This window comes from Protopterus annectens, chromosome 13.part0 (assembly GCF_019279795.1).
Source record: "Protopterus annectens isolate FY-2018-M chromosome 13.part0, PAN1.0, whole genome shotgun sequence".
Classification (NCBI taxonomy): domain Eukaryota; kingdom Metazoa; phylum Chordata; order Ceratodontiformes; family Protopteridae; genus Protopterus; species Protopterus annectens.
Genome location: NC_056747.1, coordinates 1,116,157,574 through 1,116,183,203, shown reverse-complemented (window position 1 = coordinate 1,116,183,203; position 25,630 = coordinate 1,116,157,574). Strand labels below are relative to the sequence as shown.

The window sequence follows — 25,630 nt, the reverse complement described above, 5'->3', positions numbered from 1 at the left end:
AATGGTACCTAAAAAATCTATGGTCTCAACACAGTCACAGTTTGGAAGCAATTATACCAATAATTCCATGTTTGCAAAAGGAATTTCTATGGTGGGCCCAAGCATGTCAAGTAAACACAGGCCTTCCATTCTGCAAGCCTCAAGCAAAACAAGTCATAACCACAGACGCCTCAGATTACTCAGATTACGCCTGGGGGGCGCACATGAAGGACAGGTGCATTCAGGGCAGATGGTCCCAAAAGGAAAAGCACCTTCACATCAATCAAAAAGAAATGCTAGCAGTGATAAATGCAATTACAGCTTTCAAGGACTTCCTGCATCCAGGACAATTACTGATAAGAACAGACAACACCACAGTAATGTGGTACATAAACAAACAAGGAGGAACACATTCATACCCCTTGTGCAGACTAGCCATGACTCTTTGGAACTTGGCTCTGGAAAGACAAATCGAACTTCAAGCACAGTACTTGCCAGGACTGGAAAACACACTGGCAGACACTCTAAGCAGAAATATGACAGATCCACACGAATGGAAGTTACATCCTCAGGTGTTTACAGAGATAATCCAAGCGTGGGGGAGGCCAGACATAGATCTTTTTGCCTCCCACATGAACCATCAACTGAAAAAGTTTTGTTCAAGGACCTTTCATCCAAAGGCCTGGAAAGTGGACGCCCTTTCATTCAGTTGGACAACATGGACAGTTTATGCATTCCCACCTCTGCCCCTTCTGCCCAAGGTGCTTTTGAAAGCAAGAACAGACAAACCGAGGATGATACTGATTGCTCCAGATTGGCCAAGGCAACACTGGTATCCACTCCTGAGGAGCCTAACACATACTCCTCCCTGGTTCCTGCCTCTAATGCCTCTCCTACTGACTCAGAACAGCTACAAAACTCTTCACAGTCAGCTGAAAACACTCAACCTTGCTGCATGGAAAATTCCTTGACACCACAACAGTCCCTACTCTCCAAGGAGGTGCAGGATGTCATTTTGGAGGCCAGAAGACCATCTACTAGAAAAGCTTACTCTGCAAAATGGAAGCGGTTTTGCTGTTGGAATGAGAAAAGAGGCCAGGACCCTAGAAAATTGAACTTGCCTCAGGTTTTACAGTACCTAGCTGAACTGCTGAACAGTATTTCATTTTCTTCCATAAAAATACATGCCTCAGCCATTTCTGCAGAATTCAACACGGATCCTCCTTTATTCTCTCACCCACTCTTACGACAGTTCCTCAGAGGGGCTAAGAATATAAGACCTCCAAGGAAGCAACCAATACCAGCCTGGGACCTTAATTACATACTAGAAAAATTAACATCGCCTCCCTTTGAACCTGCTGCCTCAACAGATCTGCAACATTTGTCCTGGAAAACAGCTTTCCTTCTGGCCATCACTTCAGCTCGTAGGGTTTCTGAACTACAGGCCCTCATGGCGGTGCAGCCCTTCCTCATCTTCCATCAGGACAGGGTTTCCCTTCGTACCAATCCATCTTTTATGCCAAAAGTGGTATCCAGGGTAGCCTTAAATCAAGCCATACACCTACCTACCTTTTATCCTAACCCTCAAAACAAAGGGGAGAGGCTGCTTCACACTTTAGACATCCATAGGCAGCTACGTTATTATTTGGACAGAACAAAGCCCTTCAGGAAATCAGAACAACTTTTTGTGTCCTATGCGTAGGGGCTCAAGGAAACCAGTTACCAAACAGACCATTTCCAAGTGGATTGGCCACTGCATACGGTTTTGTTATTCCTATCATGGGAAATCTGTCCCTACTGGTATCAGATCTCACTCCACCAGGGCCACAGCCACCTCTACAGCCTTCCTCAGAGGCGTTCCTACTAAGGATATTTTGGAGGCAGCCACTTGGAGTTCTGTACATACCTTCACAAAACACTACCACCTACCCTTATATTCCAGAACAAGAGCAGGCTTTGCCACTGCTGTTTTGCAGGGCATTCTGGCTCAACCCAGTTCCTCATAGTACCTACCACCCTATGCATAGCTTTGGGACTCTACCCATCTGTGATTACTGCAGCTGTATGCACGATGAACATAGTACAGTTTTGTACCTACCATAAATGTAGATGTTCGAGTGCTAATACAGCTGCAGTACAGGTTTCCCTCCCTCCTTCCCCACTTGGTAAAGGCATGGGGCCTAACAACCTCTTCATACCACCTGACTGGGTTATCCTGCTATGTTTTATTTGCTTGCTTACTCTGATTTTGCATTACATTGCATTGCCTGCATATGTAGATAAGCCTTATTTATGTATTGCCTTCCTTTTGGGGGCACCTGACATCTGGGGCAAGAAAGACTGAAGAACATGGCGTCGGCTGTGTCTTATATACTTTGGCCTTACTGACGTCAGAAGAGTAAGCGACGACAACCGACGCCGGACCAAGACTTTGGAATTCGGCCGACAGAGGGACCGCCTGACTGCTGAAAACCCATCTGTGATTACTGCAGCTGTATTAGCACTCGAACATCTACATTTATGGTAGGTACAAAACTGTATTTTATCCTTCCTCATCACTGTCTCTATAGCCATGGATGACCATAAACGTATTTCTTGCCTATTCTTGGACCTGTCAAAAGCTTTTGACACTGTCTCACACACACTTCTGCTCCACAAACTGCTCCGCAAACTGCATAACCTAAACTTCTCCTCTGATACTATTGCGTGGATGTAATGGGATCCTATCTCGCCTACATTCATAACTGATGCGACTCGGCCAACTAGTACACTAGAACGAAGTCTCTTATTGGCTGGGCTACCCTCTATCCCAGGATCCACCACACCTGCTTCCCCAGATCTCATTTGCTGCTTTACAAGCTAGACGTGGTCTCGACTTGGCTGGAGCTAAGTGTACTTTTATTACTTTTCTGGTCTTTTGACCTTGGGTTTTCTTCATAAATTAAATCAACAGCTGTTTTAACAGCTATTCCGTGCATTTGTTGAGTGTTATTGGTGTGAGTGTTATTGGTCGGTTTTTATATATCGGTTGGTCGGGCGAGGCCCGTTTAAGTTAGAGGGCCTTTGCCCTTCTTAGTGGAGTGAGTGAATTGTTTATTTTACTCCCTTTTCCTCTCCGGGCAAAGCCCGTTTAAGTTAGAGGACTTTTGCCCGTTGTTGTCTTCCCTTGTGGTTGTTGTCTCCCTTGTGAGGTAAACTTTGTCTCTAGAGGGCTCGCGCACCCTTTTTTCTCGCGTTCTAACAGTTATTTTTTTGGTCACTTCGGTTCCTTGCGTGTAATTAGAGTATTGCATAGTGTTATTCACATTAAAATGTCTAAAGAACAAAAATCTGGGTTCAAAAAGTGCACTAGGTGCAATTATAAAATGTCTTTTACAGACAGTCATGCTATTTGCGTGTATTGTTTAGGGCCATAGCATTTGCAAGAGACATGTAGTGTGTGTCATGCTTTTTCTGCTAGGGTTCTTCAAGAACGAAAAAATAAATTGATCCTGAAGGGTCTTATTAAGCCCTCTTTTGAGGAAGCTTTGGCTTCATCTCCTCCTACTGCTTCTAAAAAGAAAAGGTCGTCGGCTCCGACCAGTCCGTCGGAGCCGACTACTAAGAAGCATAAGTCGACCTCTTCTTCCTCTGCTCCACTGACTTCGGAGCCGTGGGTCGAAGGGTCTGCCTCGATGCCTCTTTCCTCGGCTCCATTACTTTCGGAGCCGCAGGTTGGAGCATCGAGAGGCGAATCACCTCCCTCGGTTCCATTGGTCTCGGAGCCGGTGGAGGTGTGCAGCTCAGACTCTTCCCCCTCAGCTCCGAAAGCTCCTTCGGCGCCGACCCTTATTCGTACTGTGCCGGACCCGGCGCCGATAGTGTTGGAGCCCTTTCGGAGCCGGTCCCCTACATTGTCTGAGCCGAGAGGGAAGTCGTCTCGACCCCTTTCTACTTCCTCTAAATCCTCCAAATTGTCGGATTCGGATTTGGATTGGGTTATTCAGAGGCTTTTCCAGTCTCCAGTTTTTGCAAAAATGGTCTCGGCTCCAGCCCATTCGGCCCCGGAGCCAATCCCCCCCTTGAAACTTTCGATTCCTCCTCCAACCTCCTCGGAGCCGTTGGAGTCTGTGATGGTGGTGCAAGGCAGAGCCGTACAGTCTGAACCGAGACCCCTTCGAGGTTTATCGGTTCCGACCATTGTTCCTACCCTGTCCTCGGGTTCGGAGGTTGGTACTAGGACTTCCTCAGCCGGGGCCGAGGGGAACATCTTGGAACTAGGTGCCTCGGTGCCTAGTCTTTCCCTCGGAGCATCGGCTGCGGGGATTCCTAGTGCCGTCGTGGTCTCTCGGCCAATGACCTCCATGGAGTCTGGAGGTCCTGCCTTTGAGGCCATGAGGAGCACGCTGGCCATGTCCTTGCCGGCTCAGCAGGCTTCCATCTCACCGTCCCTAGACCTGGAGACTGGTGCTTCTGGCGTACTGCAGTCCCATGACAGTGGGGCCCCAGGGCCTGAGGATACCCCTGTGGGGGGTTCCCTTCTTCCGGGGGGTCCGTCCGAAACTGCTTCGGATGAGCCTCCACGGAAAAAATTGTGCAAGAGGAAGCACGTAGACTCCCAAGATGAGTCTGTCACATCTGACACTGACCTCGATGATGCGGAGGGGTCCCCAAAATCATCTTCGGATGATGTCTCTTTCTCGGATATCCTTGAGATTCTGAGACAGAGAGGAGATTGGCAGGCCAAAACCCCTTCCGCTGAGGAGTCAGTCTTCCTCAAGGCCTTCGGGGCCCAGCCTTCCGCCTCCTGGGTGTCTCCGCCCCTCGATGAATTACTTGAATACCCTGATTCTGTGGAACCGGTGCCTGCAAGACCCAACAAATTTCTTTCAGCCCCCCCCCCCCCCCCTCAAAAGGAATTTTTAACAAAAGGAGTTCCTGTAGATGCAATGGTGGTGGCATCTGCCACACAGCAGGACGTGGCAGAGGCTTCAACGTCTATCCACCCTCCTAATAAGGATTCCAGGAGCATGGATAGGTACGGGAAGCGTACCCTTTCTTCAGCGGCCTTTACCTTACGGTCGCTGAATTACTTATGTCATTTTACTAGGCTCCAAAGGGACCTCCTTAAAGAGCTAAGTGAGTCCCTCACAGGTAATCTACCTGAGGCGTTAGCCCACACTGTTGGTGGCCAGATGACTACCTTATCTTCCATTGTGAACTCGTCCATGAGGCTCATCTCGTATGCGGCCGAGGCGAGTAGAGCAGGAACAGGCGTGGCCCTCAGGAGACACGCCTGGTTACGCTTGTGTTCCTTTGCGGAGGCCTTCAAGTCTTCCTTCGCCCCCCTTTGATGGGTCCTCTTTGTTTGGACCCAAGGTGAAGGACACACTGACTCGGTGCGAGCAGGAGGGCAAGACCTTGACTGCCGTTGGGGCCCGTTTTTCCGCTCCCTCTAGGCCTTACCCCAAGGCCCAGAGAGGAGGGAAAATGTGGTTCAGGAAAACTCAGAGGTCTTTCCCTACTCCACCCAGTGATCCCCCCTCTAGAGGCAGGGGGGGGGGATTCAGGAAGACGTCGCCCCAGAGGTGGCAGAGGCCCCCGTAACTCTGGAGATCGCGATTCCTTTCGTGGTTCCTCCTACGCTCAACGTCCCTGAGTTGGTGCCCGACTGTGCAGCTCCGGAGCCAGTCGGGGGTCGTTTTGCGGAACACCCACAAGCTTGGGAAGCTATTACCAGCGACCAGTGGGTGCTCCGGATTATTACCGGAGGCTATCTCATTCCCTTCATCAAGCCCCCCCTTCCCTTCAGGGAAATCCCGGACGTGCCACCCAGTCAGCGGGATCAAGCAGCAATAGAGATTTCAAAGCTGCTAGAAAAAGGAGTCATCCAGCCTGTCCCCGCCGATCAGATCGGATCAGGAACTTACTCAAGACTATTTTTGGTGCCAAAAAAGACAGGGGACTTCAGGCCCATTTTGGACTTCAGTTCATTGAATCGCTTTGTGAAAAAGTCCAAATTCCGAATGATCACTCTTCAGTCCATTCTCCCACTATTGGAGAAGGATGTCTGGATGTGCTCCATAGATCTCAAGGACGCTTACTATCACATTCTGATAAGTCAAGAGTCCAGGAGACATTTAAGCTTCCGCCTGGGAGACAGTCATTTCCAGTTCCGAGCACTGCCCTTTGGTCTCACCACAGCCCCCAGGGTGTTCACCAAGTGTCTGGCAGTGGTGATTGCTCACCTGAGAAGTCTAGGATTCCAAGTGTTTCCATACCTAGACGACTGGCTCCTTACTGCCACCTCCAAGCATCTACTAATTCAGGTGCTCACGGCCACAGTCACCTTGGGCCATTTCCTGGGAATTGCTTTCAACTGGCAAAAATCTGTACTACAGCCATCTCAGCGTATTACCTTTATAGGCGCAGAGTTAGACACAAAAAGGATGCGCGTCTTCTTACCGGCAGCAAGGATTCAAGTTTTGCAGAACCAAGTTCGATCCTGCCTCCCTTTATCAAGAGCTCCGGCCCATCTGATTCTACAGGTATTGGGCTCGATGGCATCAACTATTCTCTTAGTCCCCCTAGCCAGACTGCACATGCGGGTGCTGCAATGGCTACTGTCGGTTCAATGGTCCTATCAGGAACTCCCCTTGAACCACTTGGTTATGATTGCAGAAAGTTGCCATCGAGATCTGCGTTGGTGGCTCCTCCGATCCAATCTCGACCAGGGGCGACCTTTTATTCTTCAGTCCCCTGTTGCCACTGTGACCACGGACGTCTCTCAGGTAGGGTGAGGGGGTCATTACCTTGACAGGTCTGTCCAAGGCACATGGCAACCCCAGGAAGCGCATTTGTAGTACCAGTAGTACCGCTCTCATTTCCAGGATATTGTCCGCTCTCCCGCAAGGTCTGATTGCTATCCTATCCGACAACATGTCGGTAGTTTGGTATATAAACAAGCAAGGTGGGACCAGGTCGTACCCACTGTGCAGAGAAGCCATGAGACTTTGGCACTGGGCGGTAGCTACCAACCGCTTCCTAATAGCAACGCACATACCGGGGAAATCCAATGTGATTGCGGACAGACTAAGCAGGACTATCCTGTTACCCCACGAGTGGTCCCTCAACCAAAGAGTGGCTGCGAAAATCTTCGCCAACTGGGGTCTCCCTTGCTGCGACTTGTTTGCCAGCCCCCACAATGCGAAGTGCAGAGAGTTCTTCACTCTGACCCCCTCTCAGGGACAGATTCCCAGGGACGCTCTAACCCACATTTGGCCCCCTGGTCTCCTTTATGCCTTCCCTCCGGTTCCCCTCCTGCCGAGGGTGATACAGAAGGCAATTTACCTGGAGAGCGACATGATTTTGATTGCCCCGCACTGGCCTCGTCAGGTTTGGTTCCCCTTCCTTCGGAGGTATGCGGTAGAAGGTCCATGGTTTCTGGACCCAGTGCCAGACCTGTTGACTCATCAATCAGGACAGTCTCACCCATCTCTCAAGTCCTTGAGGTTGGCGGCGTGGTTACTCCGCTTCCATCCTTAGTCAGGGACAATTCCCTCTCTCCGGAGGTTATCCACATATTATCTTCTTCTCACAAATCTTCCACTGTCAAACTGTATTCCAGCAAATGGAAAAGGTTTGCCCTTTGGGCACAGCAACGAGGTATAGACCCTCTTACCGCCCCAGTATCGGAGGTCTTGAATTTCCTGGCCTCTCTTTTTCAGTTGGGCTCCTCAGTTTCCACGATTAAGGTTCAGCTAGCGGCCATCTCTAATTTTCATGTTTCTTTTGAACCCTCATTAATGGCAAACAAACTTTGCAAGTCTTTCCTTAAAGGAGCGTGGCTCCTTAGGCCCCCAATATCTCATCCTGTCCCCCCTTGGGACCTAAATTTGGTCCTGGCTGCCTTAACTGCCCGCCCCTTTGAACCGGCAGCTACCTGCGATTTGAAATTCCTGTCTTGGAAAACCGCCTTTTTAGTGGCCATATCTTCGGCCAGGCGGGTTTCAAAGCTTCAGGCTCTTTGTTCTAATCCTCCTTATTTGATTTTTCACAAACATAGAGTGTCCCTTAAATTAAATCCCTCTTTTTTACCAAAGGTAGCTTCTTCTTCCTGCATTCAACAGTCTCTAGAGCTCCCTGTATTTTTTCCCGAATTCTCCAATAACGCAGAATATATCCTTCACCAGTTGGATGTCCATAGACAACTGCGTTTTTATTTGAACAGAACTGCTCAGACGCGGAAATCAAATCAACTGTTTGTGTGCTTTGCAATAAACAGATTGGGTCAACCAGTAGCTAAAACCTCCATAGCCAAATGGATTAAAGATTGCATCTGCTTCATTTATTCTCAGGCTGACAAAGAGCCTCCTTTTCCAGTCAGGGCTCATTCTACCAGGGCAATGGCTACTTCTGTAGCTTTTCACTCCAAATTATCAATAGATGATATTTGTGCTGCGGCTACCTGGTCTTCTCTGCACACTTTCATTTCTCATTACAAACTAGATGTGGTTTCTCGGGGCAGGGCTTCCTTTGGTTCCACAGTTTTCAGGAGTGTTTTCCAATGAGCCACCCGGGATTTAGGTGCTAGGGACGCTGTCCCATCAGTTATGAATGTAGGCGAGCTAGGATCCCATTACATCTTTTAGTTATGTACTTACCAGAACTTCGGATGTATGGGATCCATCTCACCTACATTCATACGACCCACCCTCCTTCCCCCTTCCATTCGGATTTAGAGGAAATGTAAGTGCATTTGCAGATCTTCTCTTGAAGAACTTTAGTTGGTTGGAATAACTGCTATTTTTCTGTGTTTGCATGTTAGTATGAAAGCGAACAAACAAGATCTGGGGAAGCAGGTGTGGTGCATCCTGGGATAGAGGGTAGCCCAGCCAATAAGAGACTTCGTTCTAGTGTACTAGTTGGCCGAGTCAGAGCCGATGGATCGGCTCCGAACCCATCAGTTATGAATGTAGGCGAGATGGATCCCATACATCCGAAGTTATGGTAAGTACATAACTAAAAGTTCTCCAGCTACCTCACTGATAGATGTCAATCAGTGAGATGGCACTCTGCGCTCTCCCCTCCTCTCCCTGTCAGAATGAGTGTACCTCAAGGGTCTATCCTAGGGCATTTACTTTTTAATATCTTTACTAATCCGTTCTATACCTCCTGTCCTCAGTCATCTTTAGTGCAATACGCAGATGACTCTGCAGTCATCACCACAGCCACCTCTCCCACTAAGCTCTTCTCAGCTACTCAGGCATCTTTTAACTTAGTTGAAACATGGCTGTCCAACAACCAGCTCATCCTTGACCCTAAAAAAGCAAAGCTGTTACTCTTCCTACCTAGAAAGTTCGACAATATTAAACCCTTCTTCTCCATGCAGTCCCTTAATAGCACTACCATTCAAGTAGAAGCCAGTACTAAGCTCTTAGGCGTAACCATCGACGATCAGCTTAAATTTGACTTGCATGTTAATAACTGTATCAAAAAGACTCCTCCAAAACTAGGGCTTTTTTTACCGTAACAAGAAATTCCTTACCTCTGAAGCCAAGATTACCCTCTCTTACCTACCTTCTACCCAGTCTAATGTACAATTCTCAAATTTTCACAAATCTTAACTCAGCACTCCTGACTAAACTATCTACCTACAACAAGGTCGCAAGATTTGCTGCCCAACAAACCTAGAAATCCCATCACTCTCTCTCTCTCTCTCTCTCGAAAACACCTAAACTGGCTTGAATTACCCCACCAGCTTCTTCTTTCTCAGCTCCAGATCATCCATTCTATCCTGTACCAGCCTTTCCAACTGCCCTGCTCTATCTCCTCTTATCTCCCATTATTCTCCCTCCAAACCTCTTGGAAGCTCTAACCAAGACCTACTACAAATATACAAACCCAAGTCTAAATTTGGATGCAACATGTACAGCTATTACCCCACTATTGCCTGGAATAGGCTCCCACTAGAAATCAGGACCCTTACACATCCTAAATAATTTACACAGCCACCAAAGAGCACTTTAAAAGTCACTGGTCCTGCCACTGCACTCTCCATCCTTAACAATCCCCTACTTCTCATACCTTAATCTACTTTCTGCCCTTAACTCACTCTTCTCACTAGCTCTCTCTAATCTTCCTTGACTACTCTTTCTACTGTCTTCTAAAATCTGTTAAGCAAATTGCCTTGGAGAAACATTCTGTTGTAATTGTCTTGACTTCATGCAACTGCATCATGATACAACTGGGTTTTTGTAACCACTTACCCCAAAAACTGTACTCATCTTAATGACATATTTCTATTTATACATCTTGAAATAGTTATGTTATACTCCTGATTATTGACCGTGTATAACACTGTATTGCTACTTAATGCCTTGTAATAATCTTGTAACATTGCTGTTTAATGCTAATTTATAATGAAAATTTGTATAATATGTTGGAGCTTTTCTCCCCGGGCCTCCACTGAAAAAGGGCTCTTCAGCTCAGTCGGACAATCCCTGCCAACAAATGTAAAATAAATAAGTAAAAATCTCTGTGCCTCTCCTACATAGGATAGCTACCTGTATGTGTGCTTGAAGTTTGTGCAGTTAACGGAAAGTAGTGTTTACACACCTCTTGCTTTTAGACAGTATGCTGCCTCTAGGCAATCTGTAGTGGCTTGCTATGCACACCTCTGAGTTTTGATTGTGAGGAAAGGGAGGTAATGGCTACATTGTCAGCAGCTCCTACACAAGCTGTAGTGACTGTCAGTGCACACTTCGGAGCAGTGCCAGTTTAAGACTAGGTTGGGCACAAGGTAGAATTTGAGGATGCCCGTCCCAGTAAGCAAGTGTCAGTATCCCCTTTTACAGATGAGGGTCTGGAGAAGAAACCACAGCGCCTGGATAAAACCCACTATGATATAAGGAAAGTCTTCATACCCACACATAGGTAAATACTAGGTGATCAGTCTGCTAGAATATTTAAAGCTTAGCCAATAACTAGAAGTTAAAATCAAACTTGGGTCTTGTGAGGTGAAGACCACCATTATGCCAGTCCTGCCCCAGATTGCCATGGAGATACTGGGGATTGAAGCCATGACCTCATACATGCAAGGACAGTGCTGTACCACTGATTTATATCACCTTAACAGCATCAGAGCTATAAACTCAGTCCTGACTAGACCACCCCATATAGCCTGTTATTGTGGACAATTGTTATGTTTGCCATAGAAAGTGAAATAAATAATGGTGAACTTGTAAATTTTAGATGCACTGCAGTACCCCCATCACCACACAGTTATTTTCATCCACAAGCAGCCGCTTCGCCCATCAGTTGCAGTCAGTTTATTGACTGCACATACCTCAAATGTCTGCTAAAAATCACTACCGCATAGTATTCTAAAAGGCTGCACCCCAATTTTTCAAAACAAGAATGACTCTTTAATGTGTGCAGATGACAGTAGGGTCATTTGCTTTAATCCTTAGACAGCCCCCTTACACAGCAGTTTAGACTGTGCACACTTCCAAATGTTAGTGTTCAGACGTCCACAGTAAAATACTCCAGCAAGCTTCACACAAATGCACACTAGTGCTGCAAAGACAGAATAACGACCATTTACATTTAACAAATGACAGCAGGACCAGACTATTTCATTCACTGACAGCCACCATATCCAGCAATTTTGGCTGCTTTGTTGACTGAGTACACCTGAGATGTCTGTTAATTAAAAAAAAAGAAAACACACTGTAGCCACAGTAAAAAGTACTCCAACTTGCTTAAAACTAATGCAAAGCCAGAATTATGACTGAACAACTTATGCAAGTGACAGTGCCGTTACTCAGATTAATTTTTATTCACAGTCATCTCCTATACTCGGCTTCTTATTAAAAACATTTTTGACTACAAAAAACTTTTTTTGACTTTTTTGTTTTTGACTACAGTGTACACAACTGTTGGATTGTTAAAAAAAAAAAAAAAAAAAAAAAATGGTCATAGTAAACTTTCCTGTGTACCTTCCCCCACACCCCCAGATGCATCTCCCATTTACAGCCACTGTATTGACTGTGCAAATCAATTGTCTGATTGTGATCAAATGAATAATTACCAAAATGGCCACAGTAGTTCAGACCCATACAGGGCAGCTACCCTGCGTGAGCATGCATACACACCACTCAACAGCCACCTGTTTTCTTTGTACCCCACAGATGTGTCTGAACAAATGTATAATGCATTGCAGCTAGTTGCTGTCAGATGCCTACAGTGTAACCTGTTGCAACCCCCCCCCCCACACACACGCGCACACACACACACACGCGCACAATATTAAATTAAAAAAAGTGCATCTTGTCCTCTTTGACTGTGACGGTGTCATCATCCAACAGAACAGGATCGACAACAGACATTATTTAATAATAACCAGAGTAAATGTTTAATTAAAAAAGGGAAAAAAATTTTCCTGCTTTAATACCACTGTGAGTCTGCCTTCTTTTATAGGTTCATGTGTATATACTAGACTAACTGTCATGGCCTTTGTAAGCCTAGCTGTGCGACTCAACCCAGTTATATCCCTATGGCATATACGTACAGGCATTTGTTAGTAGGGGGTATGTTAGGAAGTTTCAAAAGGTTATGTGGGAGTATGTTAGTTTGGGCATAGTTACTGTCTGCCTCTGTCTGTCAGATGTATGGGAGCAAGACCCGGGCAGAATTGCCCATTTATTGATCAAGGTTATGCTTAAATAATGTTTAGGGATGAACTCTGCTTCATGTGGATGGGGAAGCCTGTTCCAGAGCATGGGAATCCTCTGAGACACCACAACACAAGGAATTTTAGTGCCTGAACAATAAAACCAGAACCAAAGCCACAGGACACCTCAGAAGGGTGTTCCACCCATATCCTCTGAGACACCTGTGTGTCTTGCTAATATGTTCTATATATGTTGCAAGCAAAATTTAAATCCTAGGATCTAATGGTTCTGATGCTTTTCATTTTACAGATGTGCGCTAGGGCTGGATCTTTTAATTCAAGCTGCCTCTGGGACCAGTCACCCGAGGCAGTCTTATCCAGTACAAAAATATTCCCCACTGCTTTATACAGTAACCCAGCTAGGCTGTTTTTAAGTGTTGTTTCTGCTTCTGTCAACATGTGACAAATGTGTAATAAGATGTAATTGCCCTTTGGAGTATGTCTAATGCTAGGCTATTTTTAGAAGACAACCCAGCCGAGTAAGTCAGTTGGTAGCATGCATGGAGTGCTGAGACACTGAAACAGAAATTACAGTTTCATTTTTTTTCTTTAAATAAACCAAGTAAAATTATTTTCTTCACTGTGGGGCTGCAGACAAGCAGCAGTAATACAAGCTGCCCTTGAGTGTTTCCCCTTTGGTGATATACATAAGAAGAAGGTGGAGTTCCAGTGGGAGTCAAGCTTTAATGCAAAGCATTCACGGGCTTGGCAAAGCCAAACCCTTCAGCTCTTCCTGCAGTCATGTTGTAGGATGCATTCACCAGTACAGTTCTAGAATGTGATTTCCTTCCCTACCCCTGTGAAGATTCCCTGCTTCTACACAATCACGGTTTCCGATAAACTCTTTCTGGCAGATCCAGCTCTGGTGTCCATGGATTCTAGCAGAGCGTTCTCTCTGGTTCATTCCAGGATCCCATTCCTAATGACAGAGAGTAGGATACTGTTTAGAGAGAGAAAATACATATCTGCTATGCTAACCTTTAAAGCCTTAAACTGACAAATCCATATAGCAACCCTGCCGGATAAGATGAGTTTCAGAACTAGAGGGAATGCTGTAAGTATCTGAAAGAAGCAGCTTGAATTTGTACAACCTTTCCTCTGAGGCTGCAGAGCACACCAGAAAAGTGCAGATATGATTCACTGGATGTATCATGCAGGGCAGCAGCAAATGGGGTCAGTTCTTTGGAGACGTGCTTGAGTTAGGACATAGCTCCTGTTGGTTATGTGAAGGTAGAGCTCTTAAATGCACCTCCTGGTTTAGGAATTAATTTAATTAATTGATTAATTAATGGATTAAGAATGAGTTAGGTTGCCTGGCTCATGGTAGTAGCTCCTGGCCTTGAGTAATGTGTGCTTGCCATTCACCATTCTCATGGAAAAGAGTTTGCAGCCTCTCCTGAGAACGCCTGCAGTGAAACCCTTCTTACATATACAAGTGTTCTTGCGAGCGGTTTTAATTAAAATACTGCTCTAAGTACGTCTCTGTATTTCAGTTAATGCTTCAATGTACTTAAAATGTGCCTTTGTGTTAGTTGGCAATGGTTTGTACTCTTACTCTCTTAGGCTCCCCCCTTTTTAACATGCCATTTTACCTTAATATTTTTGCTTTTCTGTATGCAGTAATTTCTCTCTCTTCTTCTAAATTAGTCCTGACTGTCGCTCGGGATTTAAAGTGGTCTGCTTATATTTTCTGTTGTATTTGGTAAATCTCGTACTCTTGTAACTGGCACCTAATTAGCTTTTTAATGTCTCTTCCTTGCATTTTTGACACTGACCTCTTTTAGCTGTTAACGGATTGTCTTCTCTTTTCAGTGTCTGCTTCTGCCCCTGTAATATACTTGTATCATTGTTACTTAATCCTTTTAACACTTTCCGTAGCTATTTATTTGCTTTCCAAGTCTCTTCCCCTTTCCTAACATCCTACTCAAAGTTATTTAGAATCTTTGGATTTGTGGGCACCATTTTTAAAATCAGGATGCCTGGCTCGTAGTAGTAGCTCCTGGCCCTTTGAGTAATGTGTGCTTGCCATGTAAGTCGTATTTATTAGAAAACTTTCCTTAAGATTATTAGCATTACATTATCTGACGGTGGTTGTTGTTGTTTGTCTTTAGGCTTTTTCCTGGTTAGGGGTCGCCACAGCGGAACTCCGGTCCACTAATGATTGGCAGTAGATTTTCACGAACACAGAGGTGCCAGCTCGACGTCCAACCTTCACCTGAAGGAATGCCCATTTCCGCATGCCCATCCAACCGCGGGGAGGACATGCAGACTCCACACAGAAGGCCCTCCCCGTACTTCAGCCGAGAATCGAATGGGAGAACCTCTTGCTGTGAGGCAACAACGCTACCGCTGTACCACCACACATTATCTGACAGTATGTTTTGAAATACTGTTGGAATCCTACTACAGGTTGTGCTTGTTATTTTAGACTGTTTGTTTTAAACATTGTCTTGATATTATAGTGCTCCTTCAAATCTTGAAAGTTTATATTTTTGTAATTTTATAAAGTTCCACTTTCCTTTCTGTTTTACTGTCCAGCTCTCATGTCTGAAAGTGGACCCGCTTAGTGTCTGTGTATGTTCTTTTAGTTCGCTATATACTAATGCTGCCTTTGTTTTGTCATAATTCTGAATGACTCTGAGGTTTTTTTTCTAAGTGCCTTTTTTTTTTTTTAAATTTGTATATCGTCTGTACTTTGCACATGTGGTGGAGCTCCCAATGCTGTGACTGTGAATGCTGTTAATGTAAATGACTCGTTATAGCTATTAGAATTATGCTTGCAATTTACAAGATGTGTAGTCTACAGTAAACTTCCTATTTTTAATACTGGTTATGTATGCTTTATGACATTGTCTACAGATATATTATAATTGTTTAATTGTGCTATATTCCTACATGTTTGCTGGTAACTTCTAATTATTGTTCTGTTTTCCCACTTGGTATAATTTCTGTCTGCTTTTGTCTTGCTGCCTTTTTATTTTTCTTTTATTATTTCTGTTAACGTCTGTCTTTTTCGTTCTTCTCTTGATGTTCTTTGTGTTTCACTGTTGCAGTCATCACATTTGGGTTATCTGCTTGCAGGTAGCCTTCAGTCGGCCTGATTATCAAAGTCTTGGGTCCTGCGTTGGTTGCTGTCTCATCCTCCATGACGTCAGGTAGTCAGGGTATAAAGCAAGCAGCCGACGCCATTACATCAGTCTTTCTTGCCGTGCGGTGCCTGAAGCCGAAGCAGTTCGCAAGTGCCGGTCGGCCGACTCCTGAAATTTTCGTTTGCGAGTTTCAGCTCTAAATCGATGTTAGTAAAAGTTAACAATTGTATTTCATGTGGAAGGCAAATACCCCATAAAGATTTTCATTCAAACTGCATTCCTTGCTTAGGCCCAGACCACGAGGTACCTCGCTGTCGGTTTTATGCCTTATTCAAACGTCAAACTATTCTTCGTCGGTTCATTTTTGCATCTAAATATTTTGGTACTCTGTTCAATTATCCAGAAATGGCTTCAGTAAGCCACCCGACTACTGACATTCTGAAAAAACGCAAAGATAAAGACAGAGACAGACTGCATAGCTCCAAAGCTGCCGACGATGCTAGTCGGCAGTTCGCCGGTACTCTGGCGCTTTCGCAGCCCCTGATACCCACTACTTCAGATTCGCAGGCCTCTACGGAGACCCATTCGGAGTCCGGTATGCCACGAGATGCTTCGACTGTGGAACATGCGGATGTCTCTACCTTGGATTGGGTCCGCAGCTGCTGTGCAGACACTGGCTACTAAGGGTGTAGTCAGGCCTACTGACTTGCATATTAAACAGACGCCATCTTCTTCAAGGCCTAAAACTCGATCCATGCCTGGAAAACCGACGCCCAGACTGCATGGTCAGGCCCCTATGCCTAAAAAACAAATAAGAATGGTTGAAGACCTTGTTACTCTAATCGGGAAGCCACCTTTCTCCCTCTTAGAGACCTAGGACTCCTTTTCCTTCTGATTCTTCTGATCAAGATTCTGAAATTTCTGTTTTCTCTGATGACCAGGAGTTGCCTTTATCTACCTTTGAGGATTCTGATGCAGAGGACTCCATTCCCTCTGCTTCCCCTCCAGAGGATTTCTCTTTTGGTGAAACCTTGCATACTGTTAGAGAGCATTTCTGCTGGGAAAGCCAGGATTACTCAGACTTCAAAAAATAGGCTTAGGGAATTCTTACTCCTACCTCAACACAGGCCTTCAGCTATCCCTCCTGTACTGGACATTGTAGATGATGCCTTCTTGGAATCTAGACTGGCCCCAGACTTTTTACCTCCTGCTCCCAGAAAACCTGTTTGGTATTACAGGGTACCTGACTCTCACAAGTTCCTCTATAAGAATCCTACTGCGGATCCGGAGACCATTTCACAGGGACCCAAGGGTATTAAGGCTACTACTGCCAAAAACCCTACTCCCTCTGATAGAGATTCCAGGGCCCTGGATAGATGGGGTAAGAAGGTATACACTTTAACTTTGACCATAAGGGCCTTAAACTGCCAGTTTCATATGTTAAAAGTATAAGCAACATATTGGATTGCTTAAACAGAAAATGATGTTGATTCCTGACTGTGCTGAAAATAAAGAAATACAGGATTTAATGCATTCCGCTGAACAATTTGGAGAACATACTTTGCAATGTGGTTTTGATTATTTAGAGGCATCTTGCAGGGCTGTTGTTACTGGGTCTGTACTTAGAAGGCATGCTTGGCTAAAGGAGCCATCTTTGCCAGATCATGTTAAAGCTAAATTACTGGATGCTCCCTTAAACCAAGACCACCTGTTTGGCAACAAAGCAGAAGTAGTACTTTAAAAGATGGAGGATAAAGCTAAATGTATGCAAACAGTTAAAGATTTCCTGCAAGTACAGCCTCCCAGGTTTAGCAGGCATTGGCCTTCTAAGAATTGGTCCTTTCCTGCCTCTTCCAGGGCTTCAGTCCAAACCCAGAACCAGCAGAACACCCAGGCTTCAGTCCCAAGGTACTCACAGGCCTAAGCAGTGGGGGGTCTCCCACTTCCAAAGCTGGTAGTAGTAAGACACCCCCCTATGGTAAACTGTCACAATGACTTAACTTTAAACCTTCCAAGCCCTGCTCCAACTGACTGTTCCTTTAGGGGGGAAGATCGACCTGCATGCAAAAAATTGGAAACCCATTACCCAAGACAAATGGGTTTTTCCCCAAGGATACAGATTCCACTTCCACTCCTTACAAACCCCAAACGGTTGGCCATACCTACCCCCAAATGAGTGGGCAGAGGCTCAAAAGCAAGTTCTTTCTCTTCTAAACATCAGGGCTATTCAACCTGTCCCAAAAGAAGAATGGGGGGCAAGGTTTCTACTCAGGACTTTTCCTGGTACACAGAAAAGACAATCCCTGGCGTCCTATCCTGCACCTGTCTATCCTAAACACTTTTTTGGTAATCCCAAAATTCAGAATGCTAACTCTTCATCAGCTGCTTCCCATGCTAGGTAGAAATGCCTGGTTGGCAACTCTGGATTTAAAGGAAGCCTACCTGCACATCCCAATAAGGGAATCTTGCAGACGATACCCAAGCTTCAGAGTAGGCTACATGCACTATCAGTTCTTTGCACTGCCCTTTGGCTTATCTACTGCACCCAGGGTATTCACAAAGTGCCTAGCTCCAGGCATTGCATTTTGCAGGCAAAGAAATATTCAGATATACCCATATCTGGACGATTATGTAATTTGGGCAGAAAGCCAGGACATACTATTAAATCATCTGGCATTTGTAAAGAAATTACTAACTTCTCTGGGGTACACCATAAACGAAAAGAAATCACATCCAGTACCCTGCCAACAAATTGTGTTCCTGGGAGCAAGTTTGAATACAACTTCCCAGATGGCCTACCTCACGCCAGAGAAACAAGTTCATTTGACAGCCTACTTCAAACTACTGGCCACAAAGACCCACCTATCTGCAAGGAAAATACTGCAAGCCCTGGGGTTCATGGCCTCTTGCATTCTACTAATTCCAAATGCAAGACTGCATATGAGGAAACTACAATGTTATCTAAAAAGCTTGTAGTGTCAACATTCTCAGGTCCTGAAATCAATGATTCCTATCGTACCTTGCCTAAAGATAGAGTTCCTTTGGTGGGCAGTGGCCTGCCACCAAAACAAAGGACTGCCATTCACTCTCTCCCCTGCTGCCCAAACCCTAACAGATGCATCGGACTGTGCATGGATGCTTCAGAAGTAGGTTTTTATGCTTCCTCAGAAAATGGGCATGTAAGAAATTCTGAAAAGTAGATGTCTTCTCCATGAATTGGACAGGTCAGTTTCTGTATGCTTTTTCTCTTTTACCACTAATCCCCATGGTATTGCATAAAGTCAAGGAGGAGAGGCTCAGTCATGCTGACAAGCCCCCTTTTGGCTGAGGCAGTATTGGTTCTCAATTCTGCCATGTCTGGTAAAGATAGAGCTCAGAATGTTGCCAAAACACATGTACCGCTTGACTCAGAAGAACGAGTCCCTAATTCAGCCCTGACTGACTACCCCTAATAGTGGCAGCTTGGATGATCTAGCGCTTATCCCTTCTTGCCAGATTTTTTTTCCCTGGAGAATGTGCTGAATATTATGAGGGAGTCATGGCAACCAAGCCAAAGGAAATAATTGGCAAAATGGAAAAAGTTCTCCTTTGGTGTTTGTCCATGGACCAGGACCTGAATGCAGCTTGAATGTAGCTAAACCAAGTTATGTCAGACCTTTAAAAATTAATGGTGTTACTTTGTCAGTCTGCCCGACTGTGGATCCCAGTCAGTATTCTCATCTATAAGTGAAATGCTTTCTATAAGGAGTGTAAAGCACCTAGAAAGGTGTTACTCTGCCATGGGATCTCAGCTGTGTTTTAGAGACGCTAACCCTCCTCCTGTTTGAATCAACTGCTTCATCCCCAAGGAAATACTTAACCTTGGAAATGTTTTTCTTGGTGGCTGTGATATGTGCAAGGAAAACATTAAAACTGCAAGCACTGTTGTGCAGGAAGCCATTTCTGTTTTTTCACAGAGACAGGGTGTCCTTTTGAACCAGCTCCTCTTTCCTGTCAAAAGCAGAGACTGAAATTTCCTTCCATCACGCTTTTTCCTAAATGCCAGAATAAGAGGGATTGCATACTTTGTGCTTGAACAACTGAGATTTTATTTGGACAAAACACAAGATGTCACAAAGTCGGAACTGTTAGTGTCCTTTGCAAGTGCAGGGAGTGAAAGCCTGTAAATAGACACTACATGGCTTGCCCAGTATGGAAAGCAAGTAAGATATGTAAGAACGTAGCTAGAGCAACAGCAGCCAAGTCAAATTTGAAAGCAACTATTAATTATTCAGTTCATCGCTTCTCAAAACATTGTAACGTTGGTGTTGCATCCAGAGCTAGGGCAAGGTTTGCTTCTTTAGCTTGGTCAGGGCCAGCCTTCCATTGTTAGACTCTTCCAGTTGATGAGGACTACAACAGTGAGTAGTACAATGAGCATAGTATAGTCTTGGTAGGTCCATGTTCCCACCCCACTATTCCCCTCTCTCATCCTCCTTGGCCATCTTAAGTTGGGAGTGGATAATCTGCCCTGCCTTTGTCTTCCACCTTTCCTCTCCTGTCCTCCTCAGACCCACTACATTTTTGAACTCTCTTAAGACTATTGGGTTGACCTTCTTGAGAGGGATATTTCCTTCCTTTTTATTTTTTGTACTCTAATGCTGTGGCATTTAGGACCGGTTTCTTGTCCAACCAGGGCAAGAAAGATCCAAAAGTGACATTGACAAACACTGTACGTGAGGCATTGGTCAGTGTCTGAGGGAGTCATCCAAGGCCACTTGGGGAAAAAATACAGCTGCGGAAGTCAGACTGGCCATTGGGCTGCCTGCTGATAAGGTATCCCATTGATGAGGAATGCAGCAGTGACTGTAGTCTGTCATCTTCAGTTAAGTTTAATGTTTAGTGCTGAATTGCTGGTTAGGATATTTTCAAGAAATGAGAAGTTTTTATTGCCAGTCTGTAAGGCTTCGGAGAGATGTCTATTGGAATACCATGTACAGTTCTGGAGACTGGCCTGCTCTGTACGCTAGTATATATGGGGATAAAACCTAAGGCTTAGATGACCTGAGTTTATTTAGTGGCCAAAATAACTGGAAGGTGTGTGTGTGTGTGTGTGTGTGTGTGTGTGTGTGTGTGTGTGTGTGTGTGTGTGTGTGTGTGTGTGTGTGTGTGTGTAATTTGAGAGCTTGGTAATCCTTTCTTTATTGGGAGGGGTTTATGGGGTGTGGGCAGCTTAGCCCAGTTCACTCTTTCAGTAACACCCAGTAAAGAGAAGTATGTGTGCTTTGACCTGTCAAGCAGCATGTAGTGATGTAGATGGATTTAGGTGTACATGGAAGCATGTTTGTCCTTGGGTCAGTATTACAGGCCCCTATTCAGAGTCAGATATATCAGACCACAGGGTGCAAGAAGTATGTTGAGGGACTAATCGGAAAACTTCTAGTTCCTTCATGATGACTGCCAGAGGTGATTTCTGACATTGAGAAGGAGGAGGAGGGAATAAATGGACCAGGATTAGGGAGTTTGATGGTCCCAAGGATGGAGGAGAAAATATAAAAAGTAGTTCTAGATTCTGTACAGGGTGAGGATGATTCATTTACTGGAAGGTGTACTGAAAAAGGTGAAAAATTGTAAGTAGGAGTGCTGGGTGTATGTCAGAGGAAGGTCTTGTTGCTGGTGATACCTTGGAGTAGAGGTTAGAAGAGATGTGAAATGGAAACACAAGATCAGTGATGTAGTGAATAGATTAAAGTTAAAATAAATTATGATGATAGGTATTCAGAATGGGACAGAGTGGGAGGCTTACAGCTTAGAAGAAATGATGGAAGATGAAGAAATGTTATAAGCTTTGGACTTAATATCTTGCTCTCAAGAAAGACGAGGTGAGACTTTCAGAGAATGAGTGATTTCCTGGAGTGCTGCAGAATAAAAGTGGTTTGTTTGCTGTGGTTAGTTTTAAATGAACAAAGGTGATCTGGGAAAAACAGTTTTTGGGCTGCTGTTAGTTGCTGGCTACATCTTATAGAAGGCATGGACTTAAATTTGTATTGTTGGCATTAATTGGGCAAATTGGTATGAAGATTCATTGCTGTAAATTGAGTAGGTTTGTTTTAAAAGTTGTTAGTCATTTGAGTGGGCCAAATGCAACCATTTTAGCTCCAATTATGATTGACAGCAGAAAACTTGAATATTTTAGTGCAACTTGTCAGCCAGTATGCATCTGCATCAGGGAGTAAACAATATTAACTTTAGTGTCAGAGCTTCTTCCTTCTTTTTAATTGCTCTAAATTTTAAATTTTCAGAGGTTTGCAGGCTGTTTGCAATTATTGCTGTATTTCCGTATTTCCTCTTGAGCAAGGGCACGTCCATGTATGCTTTGAGTCCTTTGTATGTCTTTGCCACAGAGTCTTTCATTCTGATTTTGAGTGCAAACCTGCATCACCAGTCCAAATGAGAGAGACCATAGTTTGGCATCATACACTCGTCCATTGCTAGTAGCTACTGCTCATGTGCTCATTGCTGTAGTTTAATAGTCCTACTATGTATTTGAGTACTGTCTGTGTTTATTCCTAGGAATTGCTTGTCTGTTAGTTATGAGTCTTCTACCTGCCATAGTTAACAAACCTTAATAATTTGCTTTAAATGAACATTGGGATAGCAGTTGTTTTCTTCATTTTAGGGAGTATCTTTAAACAGTGAATGTTTAAAGCACTGTTTACTTCCCCTTTGATGTGCATAATAGATGCTGTGTCAGCATTAATGTACACTCCCAGTGTACTTGCTGCTTACATACTTGTCTTATGTAGACATCGTATCAAGTGGTTAAGCTGTAAACAGTAAATATTTTCCAGATGTATTCATATAGCTTTGTATGTCACATTTTCTGTGTAATATCCATGTAGCCTGTGGGCTTTTCGTTTAGAATTAAGCCATCAGAAAGTTTGAGGGGTTTTCTTTTGTTTGTTTTTTTGTTTTTGTATTCTTTAGAAGCCATCTGTAAGCAGTATGACTATAGTGGTAGTTAAGAGCAATTCTGCATGTGCACCAGTCTTGTGCTTATGGCACTAAAGAAAATTTGCATGTTAATAGAATTTCTTATTTGGCTGCAAGTATCTTTGCTCACACTTAATCAAAGCAATCTGCATTGGCCACATTCGTCTCGTAAAAGGTAGGTTTTTGCCTGTTGCATATTGCCTGCTTTTACAGCTGTACAGCCTTCTGTCTGCCGTCCTCCCCACCAGTACTTCAGCTGCCTTGCAGAGAATGTGTGTAATTGTTGTTCACTTGTTTTTGCAGTTTGTATTGGTCGTTTTTTGCATTTATTGTTGAACTTCAGAATAGTGCCATATTGGTAGTAGTGGAGAAAATTCTGTCACAAAATAATGAAGCACTAACATCATTGTTTGCCTTAGTCACTGCATAGCACCACACACACTACTGTCTGCTCCTAACAGGTGTGTAGGTCGATTAGGAAGAAGGGTAGTGCAGGACAGAGTTAGGGACCTTTTACTTTTGGTAACTTGTTTGTTGTGATGGTGGTTATTGTTGTGTGTGTGTGTGTGTGTGTGTGTGTGTGTATATATATATATATATATATATATATATATATATATATATATATATATATATATAGTTGTAGATGTATATAAATGTGTTCACTATAAGTTATGGTAAGACAACCACAGGTTTCCCCTTTTCATGCGTGTTACACACTTTGGGATTGCTTTGCCTAAATGAGCTAGCTTGAAGCTGCTCCAAATTGTTAATCTCAATCAGGATTCTCATTACATCACTTCTTTACTAATATTCCACAGAGCAGAGCAGCAGAAAACGGCATGTATTTTTCAGACATTTTGATTCATAAATGCAATCGCTGTCCTTTGTTTAGGGGAAAAAATGGTATCAGACTGTAATATGTCTAAATTTATGTGTAGAGAATTAGAGGTGTGTCTGGCAGCCAGGAAGAAATGGGTTCTTTTTCCAAACTTGCTTTGAGCCATCCTTTAGCTCTGCTGCAGACAGCCTGTTGTTTGTCCCCCTGCCCTCATTGTTCCTACCTAACAAGTGGTATTTCTTTTTTACAGCATTTTGATCCTGGACTTGTTGTGGTGATGGTAAACTTAGCAGTGGTAATTTGTTTATTTTCAGACTGAATTCCTCCTCCTTTTGTCATCAGTGCACCAATGTTAGGCTTCTCTCTGTTGTAGCTTCCATTCTTTTGCTTGGTCTTTGTTCATTTCCTATTTTTCTTACTGCAATTTGTAATGCACACTTGTCTGATCCTTGTATATACCAGAGGGATTAATGCTCAGAAGGGATAATGCTGTTTGTGTTAAAACTGCAAGAATCATTTTTAAACATAGTTTTCTAATACTGTCCAGACCTGATTTCCCCATGTAAAAAGGGCACTAGCACTTTCTACTTGCACTTTTAATGTTTCCATTGACTGCCTTTTGAAAGTAGAAGTACTGAAATTTAGTGTATTTCAGGGACTTGACGCTATGCAGGAATTCATCAGCATTTTGCATATTGAAATCTAATTTGCTTTGTCTAGTTTCCCATAGTGAATTGTACTGGATGTAAAACTGCATGTATTCCATTGCAGCCTAGCTAATATTTTGATATATTCCTCAGGATGTCTGCAGCTGCTGTGTTTGATTAAAAAAAAAAAGTAGATCCATGTTTTGTTAAGGTTATGAAAGTGACATTGCACTCAAGTCATTTTTATAACTGAACTTTAGTACTTCTGCAGAAGATGGCAGTCACCATTTATGGCTTGTTATATCATTGGGCCGCTCTTATTCTTAAGGTCTTGTCTCTGCTGTTGAAGTTTTCGTATTGCTCAGTTGAGTTAGCACAAAGCAAAGGAACTGCAAAGTTAAACACAGATGCATGTTAACAAGGAGCTTACAGTTTAAGGAATTGCTTTAAGTGTTTGAGCTGGTGTGTCTGAAGTCTTCATTTAAAGAAGAACATTAATTCTTATCAGTCTCATTGTACCTTACTTAACACAGTGGAGTGATAGTAGTGGACACTATTCATTTTATATTCTGCTTTATAGTTCAGAGTTAAGTGTTGTTTTTTTTAGAGGTGTCAGCATATCTGTGTCCTCGATGGAGTATTTCTTCATAGTCCCAGTTTATTATTAGTCTGTTAATTTCATATTGCTTTTTATTTGATAATTCAGGAGAGAGCCAGCATACTTTGGAAGTGGCAGTTTTCACTGTAGAATGTGGCAGTCACTCCTTGCTTTTGAGTGATGTCTCTCTTTCAGCAAAGGGAGAACTCCCAGCATGATAGCTCTTGAGAGCCTTATATAAAGGTAAGGTGAGTGAGTAATACCTTCAGGAAAACCCCCTTTCCCATCCCACACCCCACGCGCTCACTCTTGTATGTGCGTGTATGTATGTATGGATCACACACAATTCAATACATAAATGAGTAAAGCTCAGTCATGAGGCTAGACTTTCAGGTTTTTGTGAACATTTGTTTAAAGTTTTAAGTGTAGCCTTACAAATTCAGCAGGTTTGTTAGATGTTCTTCATCTCACATTGCTGCAGTCCTAACACTTGGGGTAGTCCGCTGTCCCAGTCGGCCCGAATACCAAAGTATAAGGCTGACGTCGGTCAAGGCGCATTTGTCTGACATCAGGACGTCAGGGTACAAATGCGCATGACCGACGTCATATCCTCAGTCTTTTTTGCCGCATGGTCCGATGCAGAAGCAGTATTGCGAGTGCAGGTTGGCGTTCTGAAATTTTCTGAAGTCGGAGTTTCAGACCGAATCAAAGTTGGCGAAGTACCCCGTTGGGGAATATTTTGGTTTTTTCTTGCCTCAGTATTTAACCGGATGTCAGAAAAAGTGAATAACT

General features: G+C 44.0%; 1 protein-coding gene across 6 annotated transcripts in view; it reads left to right on the top strand.

The window, feature by feature from the left end:
- GPATCH8 (G-patch domain containing 8) overlaps positions 1-25,630 on the top strand; it is a 984,951-nt gene that overhangs the window by 308,899 nt on the left and 650,422 nt on the right. Inside the window, exon 3 of one of the 6 annotated variants that reach the window (XM_044055089.1) lies at positions 23,844-23,888. The exons of the other annotated variants lie outside the window; for them this stretch is intronic. The gene's annotated coding sequence lies outside the window, so the exon portion shown is untranslated. The remainder of the gene's footprint in view (positions 1-23,843; positions 23,889-25,630) is intronic. 6 annotated transcript variants of the gene reach the window in all.